The sequence below is a fragment of the Podarcis vaucheri genome (genome assembly GCF_965113315.1).
Source record: "Podarcis vaucheri genome assembly, chromosome: 8".
Lineage (NCBI taxonomy): Eukaryota > Metazoa > Chordata > Lepidosauria > Squamata > Lacertidae > Podarcis > Podarcis vaucheri.
This window is the reverse complement of record NC_138766.1, coordinates 7,473,945-7,499,845: the sequence shown is the minus strand read 5'-3', so window position 1 is coordinate 7,499,845 and position 25,901 is coordinate 7,473,945. Positions and strand designations below refer to the sequence as shown.

The window sequence follows — 25,901 nt, the reverse complement described above, 5'->3', positions numbered from 1 at the left end:
AGCAACAAGAGGAACAGCCATTTTAGACCTGGTCCTAACCAATGTTGATGACCTGGTTAGTGGGGTAGATGTGGAAGGATCATTAGGTGCGAGTGATCATGCTCTTCTGAAGTTTACTATACAGCGGACAGTAGCAGCCAAGCATACTAGGACTCAATTTCTTGACTTTAAGAAAGCCGACTTCATAAAACTTAGGGAAGTGCTGGGTGAGATCCCATGGACAGCAATACTAAAAGGAAAGGGAGTTCATGATGGCTGGGAGTTTGTTAAGACGGAGATAGTAAAAGCACAACGTCAGGCAATACCAATGAGACGAAAACATGGAAGGTGCCTAAAGAAACCAGGGTGGCTATCTAAAGAACTTTTAACTGAATTAAGATTAAAAAAGGATGTGTACAAAAAATGGAAAAGGGGGGAAACCACCAAAGAGGAATTCAAACAAATAGCCAGCACGTGTAGACACAAAGTCAGAAAAGCTAAAGCACAGAATGAACTCAGGCTTGCTAGAGAGGTTAAAAGCAACAAAAAAGGCTTTTATGGGTATGTTCGTAGGAAAAGGAAGAACAAAGAAACAGTGGGGTCACTCAGAGGAGAAGATGGTGAAATGCAAACAGGGGACACAGAAAGGGCTGAACTCCTCAATGCCTTCTTTGCCTCAGTCTTCTCCGATAAAGAAGACAATGACCGACCTGAAGAATTTGAAGCAAATGATTCAGCAAAGGAAACACAGCCCAGAATAACTAAGGAGATAGTACAAGAATATTTGGCTAGATTAGATGTATTCAAGTCTCCAGGGCCAGATGAACTGCATCCAAGAGTATTAAAAGAACTGGCAGATGTGATCTCAGAACCACTGGCAGTCATCTTTGAGAATTCCTGGAGAACAGGCGAAGTCCCGGCAGACTGGAGGAGGGCAAATGTTGTTCCTATTTTCAAAAAGGGGAAAAGAGAGGACCCAAATAATTACCGCCCAGTCAGTCTGACATCAATAGCAGGGAAGATTCTGGAGCAGATCATTAAGCAAACAGTCTGTGAGCACCTAGAAAGGAATGCTGTGATCACCAATAGTCAGCATGGATTTCTGAAAAATAAGTCATGTCAGACTAACCTGATCTCGTTTTTTGACAGAATTACAAGCCTGGTAGATGAAGGGAACGCAGTGGATGTAGCCTACCTTGATTTCAGCAAAGCATTTGACAAGGTGCCCCATGATATTCTTGTAAAGAAGCTGGTAAAATGCGGTCTTGACTATGCTACCACTCAGTGGATTTGTAACTGGCTGACTGACCGAACCCAAAGGGTGCTCATCAATGGTTCCTCTTCATCCTGGAGAAGAGTGACTAGTGGGGTGCCACAGGGTTCTGTCTTGGGCCCGGTCTTATTCAACATCTTTATCAACGACTTGGATGATGGACTCAAGGGCATCCTGATCAAATTTGCAGATGACACCAAACTGGGAGGGGTGGCTAACACCCCAGAGGACAGGATCACACTTCAAAACGACCTTGACAGATTAGAGAACTGGGCAAAAACAAACAAGATGAATTTTAACAGGGGGAAATGTAAAGTATTGCACTTGGGCAAAAAAAATGAGAGGCACAAATACAAGATGGGGGACACCTGGCTTGAGAGCAGTACATGTGAAAAGGATCTAGGAGTCTTGGTTGACCACAAACTTGACATGAGCCAACAGTGTGACGCGGCAGCTAAAAAAGCCAATGCAATTCTGGGCTGCATCAATAGGAGTATAGCATCTAGATCAAGGGAAGTAATAGTGCCACTGTATTCTGCTCTGGTCAGACCACACCTGGAGTACTGTGTCCAGTTCTGGGCACCACAATTCAAGAAGGACACTGACAAACTGGAACGTGTCCAGAAGAGGGCAACCAAAATGGTCAAAGGCTTGGAAACGATGCCTTATGAGGAACGGCTAAGGGAGCTGGGCATGTTTAGCCTGGAGAAGAGGAGGTTAAGGGGTGATATGATAGCCATGTTCAAATATATAAAAGGATGTCACATAGAGGAGGGAGAAAGGTTGTTTTCTACTGCTCCAGAGAAGCGGACACGGAGCAATGGATCCAAACTACAAGAAAGAAGATTCCACCTAAACATTAGGAAGAACTTCCTGACAGTAAGAGCTGTTCGACAGTGGAATTTGCTGCCAAGGAGTGTGGTGGAGTCTCCTACTTTGGAGGTCTTTAAGCAGAGGCTTGACAACCATATGTCAGGAGTGCTCTGATGGTGTTTCCTGCTTGGCAGGGGGTTGGACTCGATGGCCCTTGTGGTCTCTTCCAACTCTATGATTCTATGATTCTATGATTCTATGATTCTATGAGGATAGATGTGGACTCCTGTTAACACCACATGACTGCAGCTTCAAAAATTCACTGCAGGAGTGCACTGAATGTGGAGTGAGCACTAACATGAACATGCTCATAAAGTTGGAGGGGACCATGTAAGCTGTCTAGCTGAACCCTCTGCTCAGTGCAGAAATCCAAAAGCTAGAGGATGCCCAACAGATGACAGTCCAAGCTCTTGCTCACAGACATTCAGCGAGGGAGATCCCAGTGCCACCTCTCTAGGTAATTGGTTCCAGCTGCTCCTACTTCTCCTAATGTTCCACCAAACCATGCCCTCCTCTACTTTCTGGAGCAATTCCGGCCAGTTGGGGAATATGCACAGAAGGAGCAGGCAGAAGGTAGATCTGCTGTTAATCTCTGAGTGAATTGCAATAGTCTCTAGCCATGCCACACCCTGGGCGTCTTGCGAAGCCTGGAATATTCAGCATTTGTGTATGGGAGCAAGATGTACTGAAATCCACAACAAGATGCTTCCTCCCTTGGCAAATTATCAATTGTCAAGAGGGGGAATTCCTGACATTTCATTCCTGTTTGCATATCCTCCTCCCCTATTGAAGATCATTGAAAGAAGTGCCCCCACACTGCCTCTGCTTTCCATCCAGACTCCACATGGCAGGCCCAAAAGCTTTCTCTGGGAAGCCAAGGAACAGCCCAGGAAGGGGACTGAATACCACTATTATTGAGTACAAATAGCAAAGAACCTGGTCTGAAACAGCAATGGATTAAAAGGATCTGTTCCTTCGCAGTGAGAAAGTGGAGGTGCTGGTATTGTGCTAGTGAGTTTATGACAAGTTCAGTGCCAATGTCTAACAAGCTTTCCGAGCCAAGACAACTAAGGACTTTCTGAAAGAACTGCACTCCAGGAGGTTAGGCGAGGGGTGGAGGAATCCCTTTTATGTGAATGCCAAGAAATAACCCTTAGTAACATGTAAGCATCTCACCAGAAAACAGCCCTTGCAACCCAGAAAAGGCTGCTGGTAAATCACGCCACTTTTCAAAAGTCATTTCCTGTATGTCTTCTTCCTAACACAGACCTTTTCAACTGAGGGTCCCTGAAATGACTGACTACCCCTCCAAAATATTGGCACATTTTCCAGATCCCAAAGACCAGCCCACCTGAGGGCACAGAAGCCAACAGAAGCTAAAATATTTGAGGGGGCCGCCCCCCAAATTTGATAGGCAATGCCATTCAAATGGTTTGTGTGCACCACATCATGTGATCGATTATGCAGGGTGGGGCTCCTTTTGATTCTATCTCTCAGGAATGCCTTTGGAACAAACTATAATCTATGGGAACTGATATGCAGCTTTTAAATTGCATAATGGCGCTATATTGGGGTACATCTCTGTGAGTTAGAATGAATGGAGGGCACCTATCTGACACTGTACCTGTTACAAAAGGAGTAAGACAAGGATATCTACTTGCTCCCCTTCTCTTCAATTTATTTATAAATGATGTAGTTGAATTTCTAAGAGGTGAGCACTATTTTCTGGCAAAAATTGGAAATCAGAAATATTCAGTCCTCCTTTACACAGATGATGAAAACTGGCAAAAACAACACCACTGACATGGGTTGCCATACATCCAGATTTCCCCGTACATTTGGCCAATTTCCACCCAGACACTGCTTCCAACTACAGTATTCTGGATTTGTCTGCGAAATTCCGGATGTATGGCAACCCTAAGATCTGCCAATCGAACAAATGGTATGCTTTTTTATTCCATTGTATCCATCCCTGCCAAGATATCTGGTAGACTTGCCAAAATGAGGGTAGCCTTTACTCAGGCAAGACAAAATGTTCTTCTGTTAGCGGATCGGATGGGCCGATATAAAGGAGTTCCTAAGAAGGACAGAGTTTGCACGTGCAACTCTCTGTCTATAGAAGACATAACTCACGTATTCCTTGAATGCCCTTTTTATAATGATCTTAGAAACAATTGCATCCATCCATTGTTAAGATTGCAGAAGAGAAGGGCAACTCTTGCAAAGACCTGTTTTTTGCTGTCCGTTGTGGAGAGGTATATATCCTTTTGAACATCCAAATTTCTTGCAAAGGCTTTACAAATTTGTGTAATAAAACTTAAAGGGGGAATGGGAAATGATTTATCCTGTAAAGGTGGGGGAGTAGAAATGTAAACCACTATTTGTAGTTGTATTATTATTTTCATGTGTGTAATGGCTGTTCGCTAGGCACAATAAATTGAACTGACTGACTCCCCCCCCCCTTTAGACCTGCCAAATTTCAGAGGGATGAGGCAAAGACTCGTCATCTCCAGAGGGAATTACAAATGAAGTATATAGTCCATAAGCTCCCTTTTGATGTGCAGCTGATTTCAACAAATTGTTCTTCTTCAACTTGTAACTTTCGTGAAATATATAAACATTTAAGAATAATGTTTTAAATGATAGCATTTATTAAACCCGGTTTCCTCAACCTCGGCCCTCCAGATGTTTTTAGCCTACAACTCCCATGATCCCTAGCTAGAAGGACCAATGGTCAGGGATGCTGGGAATTGTAGCCTCAAAACATCTGGAGGGCCGAGGTTGAGGAAGCCTGTATTAAATAATAGCATTATGCTGCCACCACTGGCAACTGAGCCCTGATGGGGCGTCTTCAGTCACGGTTCCCGTGTGTGGAATGCCTTCCCTGCTGAGGCATGTCTGACTCATTTAAGCTCAGGAAGGATTTTAAAACATTCCTGCTTACCCAGGCATTTGATGGCTGCAAGACGTGACAACCTTGGAATGATTAGCTGTGTGAAGATATGTGACTGTTTGGAAATGTCTTCAGGTTTTCAAATTGTTTTAATTGGGGTTTTTTTTGTATTGTTTGTGTTCCTGTTTGCCACTCTGGACTCCCTTGAGGCAAAGGCCAGGATAGAAATAATAATAATAATAATAATAATAATAATAATAATAATAATAATAATAATAATAATAGAATAATAATAGATAATAGAAATCAGGCAGCCAGAAAAAATGTACTTAAAGGGAACCAAAAGAAGCTATAAAGGGCACCAATCAATCATCCAGTTTTTCAAAACAGACAAGGAATCAAGGGAGCAGATGTGACAAGTTTGTGCCAGGTCCAGGGAAATGATGCTTGGGTACTGGCTGATCAGAGAGACTGTGAGGGGCGGGTGAATCAGTCTGTTTCTGTGTCACTTTCATACGCGTTGACTCATAGATCCGCTCCGTTCCATTGGTGCATTAATCTTCAATCAAAAAAAAAAATCTGCACAAAGAACAAGATTCAAACAGTATTTTAGTTGTGTATTTCAAAAGAAAAAGTACATTGCAAAATATATTTTCTTTTAAGATGAGCATTTTAATGCATTTTGATACTTCTTTGAGTCAGGAATTGCATTACAACATTTGGGAAATGTGATAGCCAGTAGATAACTAGGGGTATGATCCTCTGCACCTGGGAATAAGTCCAGACAGTTGAAGCCATTAGAGCACACTTCTGAGTGCAGGTGCCCCATCACTTTTGATGCACACATCAGTCTGGGAGGCAAAGGCCAGACCGGTCCATATTAGGGTTCACAATTTCTCATGCTTTGCTAGTGACTACAGTGGGACAGTAAGAAGAGACCTCTGTATTGCAGGCAGTAATAGCTGCGCAATACTAGCTCACAACTTCAATCCAACTAGGCTAGAAAACTGGCTGTGGAGTAAGTGGGAATGTGAACATCTGAAACAGCATGCACAGATGAGAGCTTCATGAATAGGATTCAGTGGGGGGGGGGGAAGTATCAGGGAAACCCCAGAAGGTCTTGTGCATTGAGTGAAGACATCCCTGCCCTCTCTTTGCTGTGAGCAATGCCATGCAAATGCAGCGTCAAATGCAGCAGGGGGAAATGACCTTGCTGCTTTTTCAGCGGCTAATGTGAGCGTCCCCAGAGGCTCGACGACTCCAAGGCCAGGGTGGACAGTTCCAGGGCCAGGTTGGCAGGTAGCTGCTTGCAAATGAAGGCCTCCGCGCCGTGCTCTGTGCGCCACAAGGCTTTATTTCCTGGTGACAAGGCAGGTCATACGCAGCAAGCAAGTCAGAGTTATGTATGCTTATTATGTGCCATGGAGAGGGAAGGGGTCCATGTGCACAGATGTTTAGCCAGCAGGGCACTGGCACTGCCACACCAGCTAATTAGACACCCTGCCAGTCCTTAATGAGAACAAACGAGGGGCCAGCCAGCATGGGGAAAAGCTAGAGTGTATAGACAACAGCCCGAGCTACTATTTAGCAAGCAATCAGAATGTAAGGCAGACAAAAGTTCCTTGTGGCACATGTTGAGCTGGGCAGGGAGCTGGCAATGATGACAGGATGAGCAAGGAGAGAAGAGTGAGCCTGGGATCAGCTTGTGGATCATTGTAATGTGTGGAGATAGTTTTCTTTCAAGCCTTGGCATTAACCACGCTGAAATTTCTGCTCAGCTCCAGTAACTCAGGGCTCAGTCTCTCACTTCAATAAAATCCCATTTCCCTAATGTGTGCCCACATTCCCCAGCAAGCCTCAAATGCTGACGCTTGTCCAGTTTCTTTCCTGCTGACTTTCCTGTCACTTCTTCTTCCACCCATAGACCTTTTCAAGCATGACTTGCATGGGGAAGCAGGAGTGGGGCTGTGCTTTGAGCCTCGTCCCCGACGCTGCCTTTCATTCCTCCAACATTTGTGGGTTGAGTGAAGTTAAAGGTAGTATTTAGATAGTATTTGGGATCTGAAGGGAAATGCAAGCTGCAGAACTGTGCCAGACAGGAAATTCCTGGGTTGCCTTATGCCAGGCATGGCCAAACTTGGCCCTCTAGCTGTTTTGGGATTACAGTTCCCATCATCCCTGACCACTGGTCCTGTTAGCTAGGGATGATGGGAGTTGTAGTCCCAAAACATCTGGAGGGCCAAGTTTGGCCATGCCTGTCTTCCCACCCCCATGTCCCACTCTGAGGAGTGGACCGAAGAACTGGTAGGTGATGGGGGAGGGAGCTTGATGTCACAGGAAAAACTGTCCTTTTTGAAATCTAAAGGTGTTCTGGAAACCTGAAGGAGGGAGGAGGCAGAACCATCTTGACGCTTGCTAGACTTGAGAGACTGGGAGCCATGACTGAGCACTGCTTTGAACCTGAGCTCGCTGAAGCTATGAGAGGGGCAATAATTAGCATTCTTGAGGCGTAATGTCCTGCACCACCTCCAATGGAGACTTCTAGGTGTATATGCTGGAAATGTAAAGACAACGAAGGTACATTTTTGCACATGTGGTGGACCTGTAAAAAAGCAAAAGACTTCTGGGAATTGATATATAATGAATTAAAAAAGATGTTTCAGATTTCATTAAAAAAACCAGAAGCCTTTTTGCTTGGAATAATGGGGAAAGAAATACCAAAAACTTTAAAGAAATTATTTACGTATGCTACAACAGCTGCTAGAATATTATGTGTCCAGAAGTGGAAAGAAGAATGTGTACCAGCTAAGGAAGCCTGGATAATTAAGATGATAGACTCTGCTGAAATGGCAAAACTTACCGTGAAGATCAGGCACGAAGACGAGAAGAAACTCGAGCAGATTGGATTAAATTTATTGATTATGTTAAAGAACACTGTAAATATGTTAAAACATTAGCAGGATTGGTGTAGCATTTATGAAGTAATTGGATATCTAAGTTAAAAATGACGAAATGAAAATTAAGTGGAAAAATTAATTATGCGCAAGGGGATAAAATAAAAACTTTTGGAAACTGGGGAAGGAGGGAGGGAGGGGAAAAGTCAAACAAGAGAATTTGATATTTTGATGAATGGAAAATGTTGTTATTTTGAATAAATAAATAAATAAATAAATAAATAAATAAAATGGAAAATAAAAAATGGAAAATAAAAAAATGGAAAAATAAGAGAGATTGGGTCCTCCCATAAAGAGGGCACGTGTTGCGGTGAGACCCAGCAACCAAACCCTGCATTGTGGGTGGGTAAGATTGGTTAGCCACAACACCCAATTGGTAGGTCCCTCATTGCTGGGTTTAATCAGGCCAATGGGATGCAGGCTAAACGGATCAAGGGACCTATGCATGTGACCTAGAGCGTCTTCTTTCGGTGCCTGCATTCGCAACACCCGCCCACCTCTCCCTACTTTTAGGGCTTTGTGCTTGGACCTTACTATGCCGTCGTGTGTCGTCTGTCATTGGGACAGAGGCACGGCAGGAATTTTCCCCACTTGGCTGATTGGCTGGTGCCATTTGGGTTTCACCTGCTGTGTAGCAAATCATCACAACTTGTAAGGTTGCAGATAGGTTCTTGGTTCAGGTGATAGGGATGGGAGAAGGCTCTCACCATCCCTATGTGAAGGGTATTCCATTAAAGGAATCCAGGGACTCGGTGGTTTGGTCAGTCCCTGAGAGGGGGTTGTGCCCGTGCCTGAGTCCAAGGGGACATTTGGGTGGTGGAGATAGCCTGTTCCCGGCTTTCCACTTATCCAGGTGTTCACCCTTGGCTGACCTATTCTGGTGCCCTGGGTCAGCGCTACCTGCGAAGGTACAGGGAGCTAGTCAAACCGGAGCCTATGCAACCACTCACTTGTTGTAATCAATAAAGTTGTGGCCTCAATTCTTCCAAAACCCAAACCAAAATTTGAGTCTTGTCTGAATTTATTTAAGGGGGAGGTTTAAAGGTTTGAACACGCAGAGAGAGAGAGAGAGAGAGAGAGAGAGAGAGAGAGAGAGATTTTCAGGTGTAAATATGTGTTAATAAACCACATTTCTTAAAGACACTAACTTCTGCTGTGCCTTGATCTTCCCAACAGAAACATAACCCTGGCTGTGTGCCTGGAACCCCCTGGAATCTTTCTAATGCTCACCAGACATTGAGGGTGAAACACAATCTTGGTAACAATATAAACATAAAGGGACCCCTGACCATTAGGTCCAGTCGTGACCGACTCTGGGGTTGCGGCGCTCATCTCGCTTTATTGGCCAAGGGGGCCGGCATACGGCTTCCGGTTCATGTGGCCAGCATGACTAAGCCACTTCTAGCGAACCAGTGCAGCACACAGAAACGCCGTTTACCTTCCTGCCGGAGCGGTACCTATTTATCTACTTGCACTTTGACATGCTTTCGAACTGCTAGGTGGGCAGGAGCAGGGACTGAGCAACAGGAGCTCACCCCATTGTGGGGATTCAAACCGCTGACCTTCTGCAAGTCCTAGGCTCTGTGGTTTAACCCACAGCGCCACCCGCGTCCCTTGGTAACAATATATTGGTGTTTAAATTCCCCATTTAAGTGAATGAATTAAATTGGGGCAAGTGACATCACAGCATGTAGGTGGGCAGTATTTGTGTGACAGAGTGACTGCACAGGAGACTGTGTGCAAGGATGGGGAGAGCTGGGTGACGTGGGAAGGGACACCCTTGGGAAGTGCTTGTGGGGAGGGATGTTTGTGACGTTTTGTGGGATGGTGTGGGTCTCTTGCTTAGGGAAGATTACTCCAAGATTGCTTGGACCCATCTCAATCGCCAAGTAAGGAGTTCAACCTAGTTTACAGTCAACACTTTCCACATTTCAAGGTAAGTTGGTATGTGGGGAATGATACATGTGAAAGTAAGTCCTGTTGGGTGCTGCAGTTAACAAATTTTACACACTTCAAAATACAAATGATTTTTAAAATTATGTTTATTGGCATGTTTTGTGATGCAAATTAGACTTCAAGGTAGATTTGTGTCCAATGTCAGATAGAACTATGGTAAAGGTATAGGCATCCCCAAGAGGGATTGTGTAATTTAGTGGATTGCTCAAAACACAAGGAAATTCTCTATTTAAAAGCACCCTTGATTTAAGAGACTAGTTAAGGTACTTACACATTCAGTCACGCTCCCCAAAGCATGGAAATTGTAAATTAAGGTGCCCACAATTTTTACACCATATTAAAACAAGCACATTCTTTTGTCTCTATCTATATTGCGCTTGCTTGCAGCTGAGCTTCCACGCACCTTGCGTGCTTTCCATTGGTTTTTCAGCCCCAATCTGTTCCCTCTGCAGGTTTCAGGCAACAGTGGAGCTTGGGTTAATGTTTCATTCTACCCTTTCGAAAAATTTTATTAGTGATGATGATATGTATTTAGGGCAATGCCATGTTTAACAAATTGCAGCTTTCTATATGTTGTGGAAGTAAGCCCAAATTTTGGTTTCCTCATGAGTGGCTGGCTCTTTTTAAAAAATAATCTGAATATACTGTGTTGAATCAGTGGCTGCCCGAAGACACAGTGCAGTCATGTGTCCATTGCAGGGTTGCTGTTGGCTACTAGTTCTATAATGGCATGATTGCACATGCAGGTTGCTTCCACACCAGAGCCCTTTGTGCATGGAAGCGTGGGTCAATTCTGTACCCAGGGCAGCTGTTTGCCAGTTCCATCTGGTACGCAAGCTGAGACCCTACCTGCCCACAGATTATCTCACCAGAGTGGTGCATGCTCTAGTTACCTCCTGAATGGACTACTGCAATGCGCTCTATGTGGGGCTACCTTTAAAGGTGACCTGGAAAGTACAACTAATCCAGAATGCGGCAGCTAGACTGGTGACTGGGAGCAGCCGCCAAGACCATATAACACCGGTCTTGAAAGACCTACATTGGCTCCCAGTACGTTTCCAAGCACAATTCAAAGTGTTGGTGCTGACCTTGAAAGCCCTAAACGGCCTCAGCCCAGTATACCTGAAGGAGCGTCTCCACTCCCACTGAGGGCCTTCTGGTGGTTCCCTCACTGCGAGAAGCAAAGCTACAGGGAACCAGGCAGAGGGCCTTCTCGGTAGTGGCACCCGCCCTGTGGAACGCCTTCCCATCAGATGTCAAAGAGATAAATGAAACCAGAGGCCTTTCTCCTGGGCATAGTTGGCCAATTGGTGTTAAAGAAGGATAGAACTTTTTTTATGTATGCTACAGCAGCAGCAAGAATTCTCATCGCAAAGCATTGGAAGGCACAAGACCTACCCACCTTGGAAGAATGGCAGATGCAACTAATAGACTATATGGAAATGGCGGAAATGACTGGCAGAATCCGAGACCAGGGAGAAGAGTTGGTGGAAGAAGATTAGAGGAAATTAAAAACTTATTTACAGAAATATTGTAAAAATTTTGAATGCAGATGACATTGAAATGATTTGAAGGGGTTCTAGCAACAAGGTAAAATGTAAGATGGGATTGATAACAGATAAACTAAATAGGACATGAATTTGCTGAACCAATTTTTAAAAAGGGATACAAAAAAGGGAGACGTGAGGAAGTCAGGAAAATAAGTTAACTAAAGATGAGAAATTAAGAAAGAGGGAGTTTTTGTCTTTTTTATATACGTGTTTTTTCTTCTTTTTTTTTCTTTGTGTGTTAAATGTTTGTATTTTTGTATTTTGTAACTGTATTTTCCTGTCTTTGTATTTTTCTGAACTTTTCTACTGATAAAATCTAATAAAATATTATTAAAAAAAGAAAGAAAAAAAAACAGATGTCAAAGAGATAAACAACTACCTGACATTTAGAAAACATCTGAAGGCAGTCCTGTTTAGGGAAGTTTTTAATGTGTGACATTTTAATGTATTTTTAATCTTAGTTGGAAGCTGCCCAGAGTAGCTTGGGAGACCCAGCCAGATGGGTGGGGTACAAATAAATTATTAGTATTGTTGTTGTTGTTGTTGTTGTTGTTGTTGTTGTTGTTATCCCAGGTTAGCATTGCTTCTACATAGTTAGCTTGGGAAAGAATTAAAGTGAAGCACTATGAGCAATGTTCTTTCTTGTGCCCAGGGTCCTTCTTATAATATTTACTTGCCACAAGTCCCATTCAGTAAAGGTCCTTTCCAATCTCAGTTAAAAGTTTCCTGTGTGCTGTCTACTTTAGTGCCGATTGTAGTGGGTGGATGCAGTCCAATTTAGGAGTGAGCCCCACTGAAAATAGTAGGACTTACTTCGGAGTAAACATATGTAGGATTGCACTGCACATTGCCCCTTGAATAGACTCTCTTAATTGTCTCAGGAACAGTTTTCTGTTCTCAAGGAGGGGAGGAGGGAGATTTTCAGGGCTGCTTTGGTTGCATTATTCTTTTTTAAAATGCAATGAAATTAATAATGAAGGCTTCCCCACTTTGAAAGCAGAAAGCTGACACTGTGGTAATTAAAGGAGTGTGTTCAAGGAGCAATTAAGAAGCCATTCATCACTTCAGCCACTATCTTCAGGACATAATAAAATGGACAGGACCTGCAAACAGGAAGCTTTGAATCAAATGCACTTGAGCTCTTAAATCTTAACAACACTTTGCCTGTCCGCAGTGAACTGGCTGGTGTTGCAATTGCATTTTGTTTTAAAGAAGTTGCAACGAATTGGATCTGAAAATTTAACTGAAAGACAATGCAGAGCAACATTTGACAGCCGTGTTGTCTGGATTCTGTGTAAAAGTGGGTGAACAAAGGATAGCAATATCAGAGAGAAGACCTAGCATGGAAGCAACCCATGAAAATCAGAAAGGATTTTTACACACACAGTGCAAGACCTTAGTGTGATGCAGTGGAGAAAGGGATAATGTGATATTTGAAAGATAAACCAGGGGATATGGAGCTGGAACAGGGACATAGCATTCAATCTCTATGCAGATGAAATACATCCCTGGGAACAGTTCTGGTGCCCCCTTTTGAAAAGGACATTGATAAATTAGAGAGAACTCAGAAGGGAGCTACAAGAGATCTGATGGGCTGAAAATCCCCTACCTTTTACATTGCAGACTTACGAAATAAATTCTATTGGCTTTAAATCCAAGCGAATCTAAGAACTTGATCATGATCTTTCAGGGAAAAACAATTCAGTGATGGACAGCTTGTTACTCTAGCAAGAAAAAGATGCGATAAGATCCAGCAGCTGGAAGTAGGCGTTAGAAAGTTCAAGCTGGAAATAAAGCAAGGGTAATTAGCCACCGAAACAACTTGACTAGGGATTTGGTAGAGTCTCCGTCACCTGATAATAAATCAAGATTTTGTGTCTCTATCTAAGGAATATACACTGTAGCTCAGCCTCAGCAATATTTGATTTACTGCTAGCTGGGCTCCTGGTTTCTTTCTTTCTTTTTCTTTCAGCTATCAGGGTAGCAAATGGAACATTTGGTTCTACCCAAGATGGAGCTAAAGGCTACACCATGTAGGATTGCAATGATAGATTCAGTGGTATATTCAGGTTACCTTTTCCTTTCTCGATATGACATAAATACTTTACTGAAAATACAGGGGGAAATCCATGCCCCAAGATGGTTCTGAAGCAAAGCCAGAGAAAGCTGAGGTCAATTCCAACTAAGTATGGGGGAAAAGAGATTCTCTTCCAATGTTAACTACAGAGAAGGTTTTATATACAACTTCCTGTTCATGTGTGTCAAGTGAAGTGGATAAACTGCACCGGCTTAAGCTTTCTGTTTTCTCAAATGTTGACTGGGTTTCCCAGCCCTCAAAAGGATATCAGATTAGTTGAGAATACAACTAGTGAGTTGAAGGATAAAGGTAAAGGGTAAAGGGACCCCTGACCATTAGGTCCAGTCATGGATGACTCTGGGGTTGCGGGGCTCATCTCTCTTTACTGGCCGAGGGAGCAGGTATACAGCTTCCGGGTCATGTGGCCAGCATGACTAAGCCACTTCTGGCAAACCAGAGCAGCACACGGAAATGCCGTTTACCTTCCTTCCAGAGTCGTACCTATTTATCTACTTGCACTTTGATGTGCTTTCGGGGGCTCACCCCATTGTGGGGATTTGAACCACTGACCTTCTGATGGGCAAGCTGTAGGCTCTGTGGTTTAACCCACAGCGACACCCGCATCCCTCAAATTGAAGGATACTGAAGGATAAACCTAGTTAGCCATATAAAAATTAAGGAGAAGGGAAACTAAAGCACACACACACACACACACACACCCAATGCTAGGTTACCTAACTATTGCGTCCACAAATCACAGGGCAATGGGGCACCTCTATCTGACCAAGAGAGAGGGAAGCAAGGAGGATTTTGCAGGAAAGAGGAGGGCTTTTGAAGGGATTTACTTGGGCAGTATCTCCATAACTCCGGCAGCGCCAGCTCCCTGTCCTAGTGCTGCTTCCCCCTGCCACCAGTGAGCAGTAAGCAAGCTGTGCACTCTGGCAACTCAGATATCTGTGATAAAAGTGTGCAGAAGGTCCCTTTGCCAGCTGTGACTTCACCTTTTCCCCTGACTGCCTGGAACAGAGAACATTCCTGCTGAACACAGTGCGCCCTGGCTTCACCAGGTGCTTGAATTGGATGGCTGACCCCAGCTGCCACTAGTTTCCCAAGCACCACCACTGGCCTGGCACTGCAGTGGCAGAGTCTGCTTCTCCCCGGAGAGTCCGTGGGCCCTTGGGATTCCTTTTGCCCATGCTGATGCAGTCTGAGCAGTCTGAGAGAGGAAGGTGGTGGGTCCCACTTTGCCTGCCTCCCCTTACAGCGGCACTGACTTACACAGCAGTCTTAGCCTTAGGTGATACATCATGCTTGAGCTGTTGAGGTGCCAAGTCATCTTAGCACAACTGATATCCCTCTTTCCTCTGCACTGGGGATGGATCATGAGTCACGAGCATTTCCTCACTTCTGAAGTGGAAGCTGCTCTCCTGCCCTCCTCCCAGTGCTCACAGGAGGAGGTCGGAGAACAGAATCAGGACACAAGTCGTCAATCTCAATATTCTCCTCCTCCCTCTCTCCACTTGCCAGGAACTGCAGCCAGAGGCATCTCCCTGAACAGCAGGGAGAAAGTCTGCATGGTTTATGCTCCTCAACCCAAACTTACATCTCCCCACTACTCTTGCGCTTCCTTACCCTAGAGAATGCCTCTCCAAAAAACCCACAACCCACCTCTCCAAAGTGCCTACTTGCGTGCCATGGGAAACCTCCACAGGCACCAATGAAAGTTTCCTTTGAATTGCAGCAATGGAAAAGTGTCAGTGCGGTTGAGTTGTTAAGATGTTGGACTATGGGCCTGTCCACTCTTCCGCTTGTCCAGTCACTTTCCCCTGGGAAACCCCACTGCTTTCTACTGGATTGGAACACACACCAGGTGTTATGTATTCAGTGGCCTGTGTTTGCCTGAGCTTGAGTCTGGACTAAGGATTCTGAGCTCTTGTGTGCCAATTCGATACATGTCCAATCACAGAACATTTCAGGATTTGGGCCTCTGCCATTGGCACTTAAACTCTGAGTCGTGATTCGCGGTTTGGAAGTGTAGACAGCCAATCGTGTTGGGAGTGGGAGTGGCCCAAGCTTTCAGAAATGTATATAAGTAGTTGCTTTGCCTCTGTTTCCCAGTTATGTAGTTCAATAAAGGTTCTTGCTGTTATCACTATGTCTTGCCTCGTGGGAACCCACCTACGCTTCTCCCCCCTCAAAGAATTATGGGTGTGGTAGCTTGTTAAGGGTTGTAACTCTGTAAGGGGCAAACTACAGTGCCCAGAATTCTTTGAGGGAACAAATGTAATTTGAATGTGCTTTAAAGGTATAGCATTTCACAGCCTGTGTCTTCAAAGAGACTGAAAACACAGACACACACAGTTTAAACTCTTGTCTCCTTTTTATAGACTTCTGTAAACTCCTCTCTTTGCCATTGTAATTAGAGGGTTCTGTGTGGAAAGAATTCCTGTCAGACTATTAGGAGTCTGAGGTGAAACCTGGAGAGCTGGCGGTGTCTCTCCCCTCCCTTTGCAGCTTCTAACTGACCTATTCTGGCTGCGAGGGAAATTTGAAAGCTGAAAGGGCCCTGACTGAATTCCAAAAGAGCAGCCAATTAATATATGACATTTGGAGCTGTTAAGAACTCTGGCATTGGTTTCTTTAATAGCAAAGCATTGGCCCCAATGTTTCAATTTGTCACTTGATATGATATGAATGGATTCTTCTCAACCTTGCAGGGGAGACCCAGTCTGGGAGCAGTTACCCAGAGTCGCTTGATCTACCCTTCCGAATGCCACAGAGTGGGGGATGTGAGGGGAACATGTGTGTCTTTGGGGCCAGTTAGGTCATTCCCTATCTCCAGATTTAGTTCAGCCACATTGGTCTTCCACTCAAAGAGTAAGGGAAAGAGCAGCCACCTGGAAATGACTGAGATCCAGCGCCGAGGGCCTTCTGGCGGTTCCCTCACTGTGAGATGCCAAGTTACAGGGAAGCAGACAGAGAGCGTTCTCGGTAGTGGCACCCACCCTGTGGAACGCCCTCCCATCAGATGTCAAAGAGATAAACAACTATCTGATGTTTAGAAGATATCTGAGGGCAGCCCTGTTTAGGGAAGTTTTTAATGACTGATGTTTTATCTTTGTTGGAAGCCGCCCAGAGTGGCTGGGGAAACCCAGCCAGATGGGCAGGGTAGAAATAAATTATTATTATTATTATTATTATTATTATTATTATTATTATTATTATTAAATGTGCTTCAGCCATGCATCAGGGTGGCTCACGTTGATGTTGATAATGCTGCATCACTTTCACGCCAGACCTGTTTACGTCTGGTTGCCCCAACTGGGCTGTATGGCTGCATGGAGCACAGCTCTCAACACACCACCTCCCAAGAAGAGTCTACTGGGCACTTTGGGGTCCAACAGTAACCACAGTCCTGGATCACAACCAGCAACCCATGATGCAAATATGGCTCCCTGTGGCCCTCAGGTGCCAACAGTGCTCTGGCATTGAATGTGCATCTCCCAGATCTCTCCTGGTGAATTGAGGCAAATATTACTGGGTTTGTGGCCAGGCAGTGTTTTCTGCGAACCACAGATGACATCTTTCTTCCAGGCTTGTACTTGTATAGGTTGCTGCTGGCAAATAAAAAAAGTTTGCTATGCTTAAGAAATTAATCCAAGGTCCCAGCAGGCGTCCTTTTTGTTGCTTGTTCGTTATTATTTGTGCTCACAATGGTATCGAGGTGGTTATACACAATCCTGATTTCGATACTGCTTGTGCCTGCAAATGTTTTAGGCAGGCGTATTGCTTCACTTCTAGACAGTGCTTGGCTTGTAGCTTCCTGCTGAACTCCTGCTGTGACTTTTCATACCGCAAATGTTTTCTGGAGGGGGGGGAGTGGAAGAGGTGCCCCACTTTTGTTGGCACAAGAGCGTCCCTGCAGATAGCAATAATGTAATAACATTGGGGGAGCAGTGCAGAACAGCTAGCAATTTGAATGATATGTTAAAAGTCCAGCATAAATTCACCACTCGTGCATCAGTGATATATTGCAGAATACAGCTAAAAAAAAATCACAACACTCTGGAGGGGCCTTAAGAGGTTTTGACATATTGAGCTGTGGTGCTGCCCTTGGAATAAGGAGTGGGAACAGGCAATCATCAGGCTCTTGACTGTACAACAGGTTACTGGTTGTAACAGTTTCCATCCCTGCAGGAGAAGGGAGCGGCAGTAGGCAGTGTGGCCTTTTCAGTCCTCTCTATTTTATGAAATTTCAATTGAGGTGCCCACCGCTCCTCACTGAGATCTCCTAAGCAAATATAAACAGAGCAGCTGTTTTAAGTGGCCCACAAACCATATGCAGGCACAGACATGCTGTTTCCATAAATAAATACACCCACACTCTGCTTGACACGTGACAACACTCAGGGGAAGGCAATTGTCTGCTGGTCCCAGGGGGCGTCACTAGGACTAATGGGATGAAATTGAGCAAAAGCAAATGCAGAGTGAATATTAGGAAACATTCCCTGACAGTGGAATCTATTTGAGGCCAGAATCTCCCAGGAGAGCAGAGCCCATCACACATAGCACTGCAAACAGGACTGGACAGGGCACAGCAAAGCACCTCAGGGAGCTATCCCACACATGCAGAGAGAGCTCACCAAACACCCAGAAGGGAGTACTGTCTATGCACACACAAAGCTATAGGGAGCACTGGGGCATGGCTGATTCTCAGAACTACTTTGCCCGTAGTGACCACTCAACTTATATTATGTGGTGGCTTGTCTTGGATAGAACATTCAGTACCCCTCTGCCCACCCCCTCATGTGCACTTCTATTAGCTAGACTCACGCCAGCTCCTGACTTCTGGGTTTCTCTAGATGAGAACCCTTTCTCCCTTCTCATGCACATAGAAAACAATGCAGAAATCTGAAGTGCTGCCCTGCATATTTACCTGTTACATGCTGTTGCAATTTACAATTACTTGTTGTAATTGTGTGTGATGTATTGCTATATGCGATTTGATCCTGTGTGTCTGTCATGGGCTGGCTGGATGCCAAGGGAAGAAGGCTCAGAGCCCAGAAATTGGTGGTGAGAGGTCAAAAGGAGAAGACTAGGAGGAGGAGGTGTCAGAAGCTGAAGAGGCGACAGGGTTTAGTGAGCAGGAAGAGGCTGAGGCAGAGAGCAGTCCAGACCCAAAGGCAGGAGAGGAAGGGGGCCAGGAGACAGAGATGAGGCAGGCTGCTGAAGAAGCCAGGGAGTCTCCCCCTCCTGCTGCAATCGGCTCCCCTCCCGACTGGTCTTTCAGGACCAGAAGAGGTATGAAGAGGTCCATCATGGCATCTCCCATCTAGAACGGCATTGCACAGGACTACTTGGGCATTTCAGGGGAAGCAAAGAGATGTGGCCATGTCATGGGCACTGGGAAGTGTATCCATAAGCCCATGTCAGCAATGCACATGTGTGACAACCACAGACCTATTCATACCAAGGCTCATTCTCATGGTGGTGTCCTTGACCAACTAGTTACCCCTATGCCATTGCAGCACATCATAGCCAGCCTATACTTAGCCAATGCCTGGTGTATTGATCACAATTACATGTCAAGGGTTGGGTAGTGCCTGCACATGGACTAGGGCCACCCCAAGGAATATGGGGCAGGGGAGCATCACCAGGACTCAGCGGCCCAACCTGCTTCAACCATGGCAACATAGCTGGCAGCTCAGAGTAGTCACAGAAGCTGGCCAGGACCTTTTGCTGCTGGTAGGAGCTGGGCCAAAGCAGTGACAGCTCTGCAACATTGTGCTGCCTCCACACATGCTACAATACACTAGTGTATTGGGGCTCACACAATATTCTGAAGCCACCCACCTGGTATCTCTAGAATCATAGAGTTGGAAGAGACCACAAGGGCCATCTCTGGCGAGTTCATCTCCACAATTAGCCTACTTCATTTCTCTACACTTGATTACCAGTGATAGGAGGGGTGTTGATACACAAAAATTGAGCTATACACTCGGGCAGTTATTTGCAGGTCATGTCTACACACGTTTGCTACCAGCAAAAGAAAACAGCTCCAGCGGCACTTACTATATGTGTCACTGAAGCAGTTCCCTTTTACTGGCAACAAGGTGAGGTATGCTGGGTCTGTTACACTTCCCAAAACTGTTTTCTATTCAATAGAAAGAATTGTGGCAGAAAGTGGAATGTAGTGGAAAGTCGTTCTGTTATTTTATTTTATTTTATTTATTTTCTGCACTGTCTTCATCTCCTTAAATCTAAAACACCAACTTTTAAAATGAAAACACCAGCATCTTCAACTATCATAATTACAGTTATTAAAATATTGTAAATACATAATTTGCACTGTCTGCTATTCCTTAGAGCATTTGTGGTTTTCTTTGATGTAGACATTAACAGCACAATCATATACATGCCTACCCAGATGTAATCCCTATAGAGTTCAATAGATAAATTTGTATAGCTGCAATCCTAAATATACCAAACGTTTATATATAAAAATATTTGGAAGATGGGGCTGTGAGGAAAAAGAAGCTGTATTTGAACTGAAATGAATGCCTTTGAGAATGCCTTCTTTGGCAATGTTTTGAAGAGTCTTACCTGTTGGTGTAGTTTCTTTCTTGCAAGCACTCCTTCAAACCATGCTATAACAGCCCTGTTAGGTTGGCCAGTGTCCAGGGGTGGGCAAAAGGTAGACTGGAATATATTGGTAGATCTCTGCGAGATTTGTAGTCAATTGGCAAGAGAGAAACTCTTCCAGTTGTTTTAACAATAGCAAAATGATACACAGACCTTTGGAAGTTTGACAACTGAAATTAAGACAGCTGGTGGAAACTAGGAATGGATCCATGTGTGGTAAGACTGTGAGCTCATCTCATTTCTGCTCCTGGAAAAAAAAAACCCTGTGCTTAAGAACTCTTCAGAGAGACCATGCTCTTTCATACTAAAGAACCTGGCTGCAGTTGGTGACTCCTGGGGATTTATGCAAACCACAAGGCAGATACCAGGCACAAAAGCCTGAGGTCTGCCCTCCCCTAGTTTACTAAACATTTATGAATGTACAGGTAACTCCTGGCAACTTATGTGCATTTTACTTGCACACATTTAGCTTCATGTGCTTGGTAACAATGAGAATGAAAAGGGGGCAGGCATCTGATAGGGTGGGGGAGACTTTGGCAATCCCACCAGTGAACCCAATGAGTTTTGACTACATTCATACCTTGATTGTCAAACACCTTGGTACTCATACATTTTGGCTCTTGAACGATCAAAACCCAGAAGTGAGTGTTCTGGTTTTCAAATGTTTTTTTCGGAATCTGAACATCCGGTGTGGCTTCTGCTATTGTTTCCGGCGCGCCTGCACAATCGGAAGCCACACTTTGGTTTCTGAACATTTCAGAAGCCGAACGGACTTCCGGAACGCATTCTGTTCAAAAACCAAGGTATGATTGTATATGCAATTTTGGCTTTAAACAAAACCTCCAGAATGTAACCCACGTACGTTGAGAGTCACCCCCTAGCATAGATAGGGGGCAGGGGCAGTCACCCCAAATGGCAATTTCTGGGGGGTGGCACAGCGGCGTAGCTAGCTGCTTGGGTGCCCGGTGCAGCATGCGTGTCCTGTAGCCGGGGGCGGGGCGAGCCAAGTCAGGGCACACTGCATGGAGCCTCTCCACAGTCTCCCCCTCAACTGTAGGGCGGCTGAGACAGTGGGCAATGGCAAGCTCCACACTGCTCAAAAAAGCAGTGTGGCACTTGCAGGCAGTCCGCCTGCCGCTTCCCCCTCACAAGACATGCATGGCTCAGGCACACTGCAGACCCCGCGATGTGGCGCCCAGTGCCCCCGCCTCACCTAGCTACCAGTGGCGTAGGAAGGGGGGTGCGGTGGGTGCTGGAGTTATTTTTTCAAAAAAAGTGTCATGAGCCCATTTTTTAAAACACACACATTTTTGCCATTTTGTCAAAAAAACAACCCTCAAGTGATGACACCCAGGGTGTGGGAATGTTCTGGGGTGCAGGAGAGGATATATTGACTAATTATATCCTTATCCAACTTGTGCTAACAAGTTCCCAAAATATCAGCAGAGTTTATAGACATTCCCCTTTAAGTTTGCAACGGTAACGTGTGCACAGGTTCGCTAGAACCTCCATAATAATTACTCTGGTAATTTCCCCTTTTGTTCCCTCTTAAAATACAAGACACAACACAGTCTTTATAAAAGTATAAAAGAGTTTACTCACGATCTGTTCACAATATGATCCCAGAAGGCAGACAGCTTAAAAAGGTTACATACACTTAGGATCTATCTTGTTGCAAGATAGACCTTATCTCCTCTCTTGGCTGGGAGCCAAGAGGGCATCTTCAGATGCTTCCTCATCGAGGGAAAATGGCAGAGAGAGAGAGATGGCTGCCTGCCCTGTGCTTTTGTCATTACCTGCACAGGTGAGGCCACACCCACCTGTGGTCACATGCGGAGGAAGTCCGTCCCCAGGAAGTTTACCTGCTTGCTGGACAGACATCCCTCCCCATGTTCTAACATGTACACTCTAGGAATGTTGTCATTGACTGCTCCTGTGTTTACATCCCACGCAGGGCGGCCCCAACCCCCTTCCTACGCCACTGGGGTGGCACAGCGCAGCCCCAACCCTGGGTCAAACCTGACCTGGGAGCGGAGAAAGGACATTCGGTGGCAAATTTGCTGCACCTCTCCTTGGTTGGGTAGTGCTGCACAATGATGCTCCTGGGGCAGATTTCTCACACCCACAGCTCCACTCCTGGGTCAGGCATGACCTGGGGCGCAGTGAGCCTCCTCTGTGCCCAGCCCCCCCCCGGGGACGCATTTGCCCCGGGGGCGGTAGCATACACTCCACCACTGGAGTCGCCTGTACCTTAAATACGTCAGGAACCCGTATTAGATGTCCCACTGAGTTGGCACCTCCTCTGCTTAGGTTGACTATGTCAAGAGCAGTGCCACAGTGTCACCCACTGGGTGGGAATGGGGCAAGGCACCTGCAGGGGTTCGTGGTTGGTTGCATTGCCCTCTTGCGGCAGGGGGCACACACCTGCAGGTTGCTACCATCGCCACCCCCCAAATCCCCCCCACCTTGCTGCCACCTCACATCACCACAGCCCCATTGCTGCTCTGCCCCCTTGTGTGCCACTGTTAACCTATGCCATGAATGATCAGAAGAGCTCCAGGAGAGATACAATTTATAATATGATATAATTCATATTCTATTGTGATTTATGGGACCTGCCATGTGCAGGATCAGCCAGAGCCAGTGTGGCACAGTGATCAGACTGTTGGGCTAGGGACTGGGAGACCTGGGTTGACTCAGCCACAGAGCTCACTGGGTGACTTTGGGCTAGTGGCCTTCTCTCAGCCCTGCACTCCCCCACAGAGTTGTCTTCTGAGGATAAAATGGAAAGGACCATGTATGCCACCTTCAGCTCTTTGAAGGAAAGGTGCAATATAAAGGAAATAAAGGCTCAGCTGATTAGAGTGTGGTGCTGATAACGCCAAGTTGGCAGGTTTGATCCCCATATAGGACGGCTGCATATTCCCACATTGCTGGGGTTGGACTAGATGATCCTCAGGGTCCCTTCTAGCTCTACAATTCTATGATTCTAAGGCTATGATCCTGTGCACATTTACCTGAGGGTCAGCTCCAAGGAACAGTGGAAGTTACTTTTGAGTAAACCTGCTTGTGATTATGTGAAGACACATTCCAACTTCCAAGAATAACTATTACCTCAAGCTTCTATTTTTTACGACTATCATTTCTGAGCCCTGTGTTACTTAAGCATCAAGTGACTTTATCATGACAGTTGCGACTGCAGCTATTGTTCATTACGTGTCACATGGGTTTGGAGCACATTTCAGGCAGACTTTTTGGGGTCTATTTGTGGCACAATCCTGAAAGGTAGCAGAAGAGTCCCTTGATGGCACATTAGAGATTTAATGGAATTATTATGAATGCTATAATAATTATTGATACATCATCTAGTCTTTAAAGGAAAAAACTGAATTGAGATGTTTAAGGCTCCAATTCTGTACTCACTGCATTAGACTTAGTGGGGCTGACTTCCAAGCAGGCTTCCAAGCAGGAAGTGAGCCAAACACCAATGAGATGAGATGAGTTTAGAAGTTGAAACGGCTCATGCTCATATTGTTATTGATTATCAAGGTTGGCAAAATGGTGGTTGTTTGTTGAGAGTTATGAAAGTTGAGGCTCAGAGTATATTTTGCAATCTGCAAAAGCTTGGTTGGTTTTTAAGATGCTGCACCACGTAACTTATTTTGTCGCACCTTATTTTGTGTGCTTCTGTGGGGAAGGGGGCCTAATTTGGGAACTGCAGCAAAGGACTCCGGCCACCTTAATCCAACCTTTCCTGGTGGACATGAGCTCTCAGAAGCGGGTAGGACAGAACACAGCCCATAGAGGGAAAGGGCATTGATTTAGGGGCAAAAAACACCCCTGAACAGGTTGAATCAAAGAATATCAATGGGGGAAGCACCCTTTAGTCCTCTGCAGGTTTTGGCTCTTTCTCCCATCCTCCAATTTTGCCCCTGTATGGGTTTTGAGAAAGGGAAAGATCAGGCTGGCACAGAGTTTGCAGCTTCCCATCTTCAAAGGCAGCCTAGCCTTATACCCAGCTCTGTCCAACAGCGTCAGCTGGGCGGAAGCACCAGAAGCATAACATCCAAAAATGGCTGGTAGAGCAGAATATGTGGAGCAGCAAGGACCTTGCTGGGCCTTAGCTCCTCTCCAGCGGTTTTCTATTTCTAGATTTCATAATTTGGCATCACAAATGTCTTTAAAAACAAACACAAAGAATTTCTCATTCATAGAAAAATTACTAGATGGGTTGGTAGGGAAGGAGGTGATTAAAAAAAACCAAGCAGTGCTTTGAACAAAGTCCGTATCTCCCCAAGCCCACACTTACCCCTTCCTTGCATTTGCACAAAAGCATCGTCTCCAAAATGTCCTGAATGATCTGAAAAGCAAAATTATAGGAATTTAAGTTCTGCACAACAAGGAAACCTGCACGCACACTTGGTGTGACACCCAGAATGCTGAATTCACCTTTTAAAGTCATCTTGCACATCAGCCACAGTGGCCCTCTCCTCTTGTGGGCCTGCCTCTCTCTTCTCAAGCATCACAAGTCCCTTCCAGCGCAGTTCAGGGCCAGAGCTGATTGAGCGCAGCCTGCGAGGTGCATCTTCTGCCTCTGAGCTGTCTTTATTGCTGACAGTCTCTGCAACGCGGCCTAATTCCTCCCAGCGGGCTCCCTCCACACTGGGAATTAGAGGTTTAGAGGGGAGCATGCCGAGTGAGCTGGGTCATAGCGGTGGATCTCCACCCCACAGGGCCAGGCAGGAGGGCTGTGGGATATTCAAGCAATCGCCTCTCTGCCTGGCCCCTTACTCTAATTTGCTCAGTGGTAGCCTAACTGCTTGACAGGCAGTTTCTTTCTGTGGAGTTTGTCCCTCCTCCCCTCCCTTGTCACGGACGGCACACTCTTTCTTGGCTCCAGACTTCCTCAGTATGTCACTGTTTACTTTTAAAAGACAGCAAAACTGGAACGAGAGGATTCATTTCCCCTTCTCGACACGGGAATGAGCACGTCCGATGCTATACAGTGGCACCCGCCTCAGACAGGACAAAGCAAGGTCCCACAAATTCCTCACATGGGATTTAGTAGCGTAGCTTTGAGATCAGATATGACACTTTCTCAAGCCCAAGGCAAGCCTTACCATTAAGCAAAGCAGGTCACAGCCTCAGGTGGGGAGATGCGGAGGGGCAGAGCAATGGTGGCAGTTCTGCCCCCCCCCCCGGCCATTCCTCCTAAGCCCTCCCCAACATGGATAGGTTGTACATGTCATTCCTCATGGGTAAATGCAGCAAAAAAAAGCAAAAAAAAAAGCAGGGGATTAATTGTTTTACAGCAAATACTCAGTTCTAGATCTGCCTCAGTTCTTTGGGGTTTGTTGGGTTTTATTTGGCCCCATTGAAAGAGAAAGCAGATGGCATAGTGGTATAGTTTATCGTCTACATTCTGCTCTGAAAGGAATTGCTTGTGTACTAATAATAATAATAATAATAATAATAATAATAATAATAATAATAATAATTTATTTATACCCCGTCCATCTGGCTAGGTTTCCCCAGCCACTCTGGGCAGCTTCCAACAAAATATTAAAATACAATAGTCTGTTAAACCTTAAAGGTTTCCCTAAACAGGGCTGTCTTCAGATGTCTTCTAAAAGTCTGGTAGTTGTTTTTCTCTTTGACATCTGGTGGAAGGGCGTTCCACAGGGCGGGTGCCACTACTGAGAAG

General features: G+C 45.3%; 1 long non-coding RNA gene across 1 annotated transcript; it reads right to left on the bottom strand.

The window, feature by feature from the left end:
- Nucleotides 1–3,837: 3,837 nt before the first annotated feature.
- On the bottom strand, nt 3,838–25,028 carry LOC309538925. The gene is made up of 3 exons (XR_014222509.1): nt 24,647–25,028; nt 24,507–24,557; nt 3,838–5,597 (listed from the first exon to the last, which is right to left on the bottom strand). It is a non-coding gene; the product is annotated as an uncharacterized lncRNA (long non-coding RNA).
- Nucleotides 25,029–25,901: the final 873 nt, after the last annotated feature.